Source organism: Bidens hawaiensis, unplaced genomic scaffold (genome assembly GCF_021521415.1).
Source record: "Bidens hawaiensis isolate Kalapana, Puna unplaced genomic scaffold, B.hawaiensis_p1.1 tig00019953_1, whole genome shotgun sequence".
NCBI lineage: Eukaryota > Viridiplantae > Streptophyta > Magnoliopsida > Asterales > Asteraceae > Bidens > Bidens hawaiensis.
This window is the reverse complement of record NW_027493034.1, coordinates 125,245-131,244: the sequence shown is the minus strand read 5'-3', so window position 1 is coordinate 131,244 and position 6,000 is coordinate 125,245. Positions and strand designations below refer to the sequence as shown.

General features: G+C 35.4%; 1 pseudogene across 1 annotated transcript; it reads left to right on the top strand.

The window, feature by feature from the left end:
- Positions 1-1,822: 1,822 nt before the first annotated feature.
- On the top strand, positions 1,823-5,417 carry LOC143559635 (uncharacterized; annotated as a pseudogene). Its single transcript, XR_013139974.1, has 8 exons — positions 1,823-1,973; positions 2,356-2,502; positions 2,610-2,778; positions 3,316-3,586; positions 4,036-4,301; positions 4,404-4,619; positions 5,154-5,256; positions 5,342-5,417. The product of XR_013139974.1 is annotated as an uncharacterized LOC143559635 (transcript).
- The last annotated feature ends 583 nt before the right edge of the window (positions 5,418-6,000 follow it).

Here is a 6,000-nt window from a genome sequence, read left to right as displayed (position 1 = left end):
ATGGGTTAACTTTACGTCTTTACCATCTTCACCCATACCCATCCTAAACCGAATAAAACCGAGAAATCGAAACCGGACAAAAACTAAAAACATTGAAATCGAATAGATACAGAAACGAAAAAAAATGCAAAAATGAACCCAAAAAAACCGGACTTGAACCGAGACGAAACCGAGTTTTTTTTTTTATGAACGAGAACGACGGGGGAGACATTTTAGTTATTTTAGTTTTTGTGTTTTTGATTTATATTTTGCGTTATTAATTTTTTATTAAATTTTTTGAAGGGTTTTTGAAACCCTTTGCATTTTAACCTTTACTTGGGTCAAGATGGATTAACTTTTTCCATCTTGACCCATACCTATCCTAACCCTTTATTTTAAAAATCCATCCTGACTCAAACCCATTCTAACCCATCACCCAAATCCAATCCAACCCACTCATATTGCCACCTTTATGTATATGCATGCTCAATTGTGAAATATCAATCTTTGATTTTAGAAGGTTTTAGCCCTTAACATCATACACATGTTAAAGAGACATGCTATTTAGTTATACGGATAAATATATTAACACAACTCATTAAGGGGCGTATTAAGGGTGCATAAAGCTTATAGAAAATGAAACCAACCAATGAGGGATTGCCACCTTATAGTCATAAAGATTACTAAGATTTATTAGATTACTAGTTGTGGGGCTTCAGCGGGCGACAATAGTGGCGTGGCATGGTGTAACATCTGGCCCCTCGCATCATCAATATTGTCCGCTTTACCCACAAAGAGCTCAAGGATTTTTTTTTGGTTGCCCAGATGGAGATTCCCAGGAGGTCACCTATCCTGCTACTACTCTCACCTGAGCACGCTTAACTGTGGAGCTCTCCTCTCATCTACTACCATTAAGCCCAAAACACGTTGATGATTTAAGAGACAGGGCATTTACTTATGAACCAAGGATCTCTCTTGTCCACAGCCGATGTGGGATTTGCCTAGGGTGTTACGCATGGTAACTAGGCTTTGGCACCACGTTGGGGTGTTAAGGCCCGAGCGGTAAACAAGAAAACGAGAATGTTGTAATGGGGCTTTAATAGGAAATGGTGGGGCTTTAACTCGGTAATAGGGCTATAAACCACAACACAACGTTAAAGAGATGTGTTTGTTAAAGCCCCACCATTGCTTACATGACAATGAAATGACGCTTTAACTTAACGTTTAACGCCCCGCCACTATAAGTAGCCTTAGCCCTTAGGTACATCCATGGAGATCTTGAAGGGTGAAGCCATTGTGTTCCAACTTATCACAACACACACAACATTTCATTCTTCTTAAACCAATTCGGGTTCATGAAACCAAATTCCACATTCAATTAAGGAACCTTACGAATGTCTTGAGATTCGGGTTCATGAACCGAATGGTACCCCTATCACGCTTGTTAAATCATAAAATACAACACAAAACTTGAATAACCCACCCACCCATTACACAAATCAAATCACCAAAAAAAACCAGTGTTGATGCATGTTTTCTCAGCATAAACGCGTTTACTATTTTGTATCTATCCTTAAAAAATTATAAATCAATAAATCATACCACTCACCGACACGCCCTTTTGCCAGAACAGTGTGGGGCTAGTTTTATCCCTTCCCGTTACCAACTGATGACAATATATATATATATATATATATATATATATATATATATATATATATATATATATAAATCCAGGCTTCCATCACACTTCAAACACACTTTTAAGATTTTTATTGTAAACATCTCTGGTCCACCCTTTTTCCATTCACACACTCTCATCAGATCCAAATCCAAATCAAGAATGGAGTTGTTCTACTTGATTGTGTTTGGTGGTCTTGCTGCTGTTGTTGCAACAATGGAGCTCAGCAAGAACAACAAAGATCGGATCAATACTCCCTCTGCTTTCAATTCCTTCAAGAACAATTACCTCCTTGTCTACTCCCTCATGATGGGTCGGTATTATTATTATTATTATTATTATTCTTACATTTTCTTTACATTATTGTTTGTGAATCTTTGCTGTTAATTAGATCTGGGTTGTTCAAGATTTGATGTGAATGTTGATAAAGTTGATAGCTTTTGTAGATCTAGGTTAGCTTAAGCTCAGCTGAGGGAGTGTTTTGTAGTTTGATGTGTTCTTTGATCCATAATGTGTGCCTAGGATAGACTGATCTTGATGACCATACAAGCTCACTGGCTGATTAAGTACATACATAATTGAATCAATGCAACAAATACAAGTATTGCTCAAATTCTGATTACATAAAATGGATATTGAAGTTTTTTTTATGAAAATATTAAGCTTATTTAGGCCAATTTCTATTGTGGATGCAGCTGGTGATTGGCTGCAGGGACCGTACGTGTACTATCTCTACACCACCTACGGTTTTGGTAAAGGAGAGATATTGGGCAGCTGTTTATTGCAGGATTTGGATCTTCCATGCTGTTTGGAACCATTGTTGGATCCTTAGCCGATAAACAGTAATTTTGCATCTCTTCATGAAGATCACTAGTTTTCATATCAAGTTCATAACATTATTATTTTGATTATTGTAAATTTGACTTGAAGCGTGTTCTTTTGTATTTAGTGGTCGAAAACGAGCTTCGGTCACTTACTGCATAACTTATATTTTGAGTTGCATCACCAAGCATTCACCTCAGTATAGAATTCTGATGGTGGGAAGAATATTGGGAGGGATTGCAACTTCTCTATTGTTTTCCGCTTTTGAATCATGGCTTGTTGCTGAACACAACAAGGTGAGAGGTTTTTGGATGTGTGTTTTGAAGTTGATTGTGTGATAATTGAATAATCAGAATCAGTTAACTAGGTATAACAACATCCACAGTAGAAGATCATGTTTGGATGCGCTTTTTCTGTTTGAATATTTATTGAAATAACAAATAAATGACCAAAAAATGCAGTAAATTTTGTTGTAAAACAGGTGACTTTGTTACTCTTGGATAGTAAAATTTGTTGCAATTGGTATATACTTAGAATTTGTTTATCAGAACATCAAGTTCAGATAATAAAGTTTTGGTGTAAATTACACATTCGTCCTTTAGGTGTGAAAATACACATTTTGTCATTTAGATGTAACGGCAGAACAGACATTTTGTAAAAAGTTGACAGAATTCTAAACATCAGTTAGTAGAAAAGACGTAATTTGTTAGAAATTTTCAGATAAATGATGTTTTTTTGTAATTACCTTTGCTTAAAATCACAACCTCCAAATTGGAAAGTGTAATATACTCTAATTATAAATTTATGTGCTTGATTCTAATGTGATATTGTAGAGGGGTTTTGAGCAACAATGGCTATCGATAACATTCTCCAAAGCAATATTTCTTGGAAATGGGCTCGTTGCTATATTGGCTGGTTTGTTTGGGAATCTGTTGGTCGGGTCATTGGCTTTGGGGCCCGTGGCTCCTTTTGATGCGGCTTCAATCTTTCTTGCCATTGGCATGGCTGTTATTCTATCAACTTGGACCGAAAACTATGGTGACCCGTCAGAAAGCAAGGATTTAACGACCCAATTTAGGGGAGCTGCTGTAGCAATTGCATCTGGTCTCTCTCTCTCTATATATATATATGTGTGTGTGTGTGTGTGTGTAACCTACACATGTGTAACTCATGTGTAGTGGTTACAGAAAACATGAAGAAATTAATTCAATGGTTTTTATGTAAAAAACATGTGCATTTGTAAGGTCATGTATTGGCTGTATTAACTACCTACATAAAGTGTAGGTGAACAGTTGAAAACTATAAAAAATGTGAACAGATTAATATAATGGTTTTTATGTAAAAAATATACGCATGTGTATGTAAGAAGTCAAAACTTTTATAAGTATGGTCCATTGATAAAAAAAAATTTAAACAATTTAGGTTTGCTGTTTTAGTCTCACAATAATTTACTGTTGTGTGATGTTTCTCACCCTGTGATATGCTATATGCGTCTTAAGTTAGTTTATGGTTGTTTGTTCATATAATAATTTTCTATATGTTTTGTTAATCAGATGAAAAGATAGCATTATTGGGCGCGATTCAATCTCTATTTGAAGGTTCAATGTACACTTTTGTGTTTTTGTGGACTCCTGCTTTGAGCCCAAATGGTGAAGATATTCCACATGGTTTTATTTTCTCTATTTTCATGTTATCCTCTATGTTGGGAAGTTCTTTGGCTTCTCGGCTTTTGGCCCGTGCATCAATTAAAGTCGAAAGCTACATGCAAATCGTTTTTGTCATCTCTTCTGCATCCCTCTTGCTTCCTGTCATCACAAGTGTATGTTAACCTTGAGTATATAAATGTTAAACCTTATTTTACTCTAATGAAACTATGAAAGTATATAAATGCATGCTGATTTTTATTTTATTTTTTCAACAGTTTTTGGTGGCTCCTTCTAAAGAGAAGGGTGGAAGCATAACATTTGCAGGGTGTATCCAACTGCTTGGATTCTGTGTTTTTGAAGCATGTGTTGGTTTATTTTGGCCATCTATAATGAAAATGAGGTCACAATACATTCCCGAAGAGGCTAGAAGCACAATTATGAACTTTTTCCGAATTCCACTTAATATATTTGTATGCATCGTGCTTTATAATGTAAGTATTCTCCCTCCCTCTTTCTCTCTCTATATATATGTGTGTGTGTGTGTGTGCGCGCACACACGTGCACAGATATCAGGGGTGGAAGTTAGGACATGACTCAAAACACGACAATAAGCAGATTTTGGATCTTTACTTTTAACCCTGTTAACCAGGTCATATTTGGGTTGACCTATTTACCTTATTTATTTAAACGGGTTGTGTTTGGGTTCACCTATTTAACATGTTTACTTAAACAGGTCGACTCGTTTAAGATTAGCATAAATAATAAATATTTATAAGGTCAACACTCAACTGGCCACTTCGTTTATGATCAATTTAACCTATTTACAACTATTAAAGCCCGTTTGACTCATATAGATAAATCACTTACACCATTTGACCATGTATGTTCGGGTTGATGATGCTGGTGTTTTTGACACAAATCAATATACAGGGTCAAGTGTTCAACCTGCCAACCCGACGGGATTGCCACTCTTTCACACATACCATCGAGTCAATATTAATAATTTTTTCTTTTATTTTTTTAAGGTTGATGCATTCCCGATCACTATGATGTTTGGAATGTGCTCTGCTTTCCTCTTCATTGCCTCGATGTTGCAAAGGCGCCTTTTGGGGGTTGCAGAAAGATCAAGTATGTTTTGTATTTTCCATTGTTTTATCTTTAATTTCAGTTTGGTTGATAAATTGCTAAATTAATTAATATGTAATGGTTTCAGGGCAAGATAAAGTGAGGGAATTGGAGGCTGAACCACTTAATATATGAGGCATTAAAGAAATGGTTAAAGTCAACAAGTCAATTCTTATTTAAAGGGGTGTGCAATATATTTTGTCTCTTGGAAATCAGATGATTTGAGGGACATAGGTGTTGGTGATGAAGAACATGGATGACAGATTTAGAAGTTGTTTTTAAAATAAGGAATTTTGTATACCATTATAATAGAGTATGTTGCAGTTTTCATAGTTGGATTAAAACATTAACAGTGGTTTTTTTCTAACCTAAGTGTTTCTACATATTATTATTATCATTATGTATTTTGTCAACAACATTAATGATTTTTTTAAGGAAACATTTGATCTAGTTTTACGGTACCCAACTTTACAACTCATAGTTGAAACCTTTGTGTCACATGTTTAAGCTTAAGCAAGACTTTTGTGTATATTATTAAAGCATGGGTGGCAGTTAAGAGGTAGGGAAGTCAAAGTTGCACATGTCCATGTCTACCACTGAAGTGTGAGGAGATACTTCCCATGTGCTTCTTCTAGAACCACAATTACCTAACTTAACTATTCCATTCTTAATAACTATTTTCATCTGTTAGGTAACACAAAAACTTCTCATACAATTGAAAAACTTAGAAGACTCAAGGCTATTGTC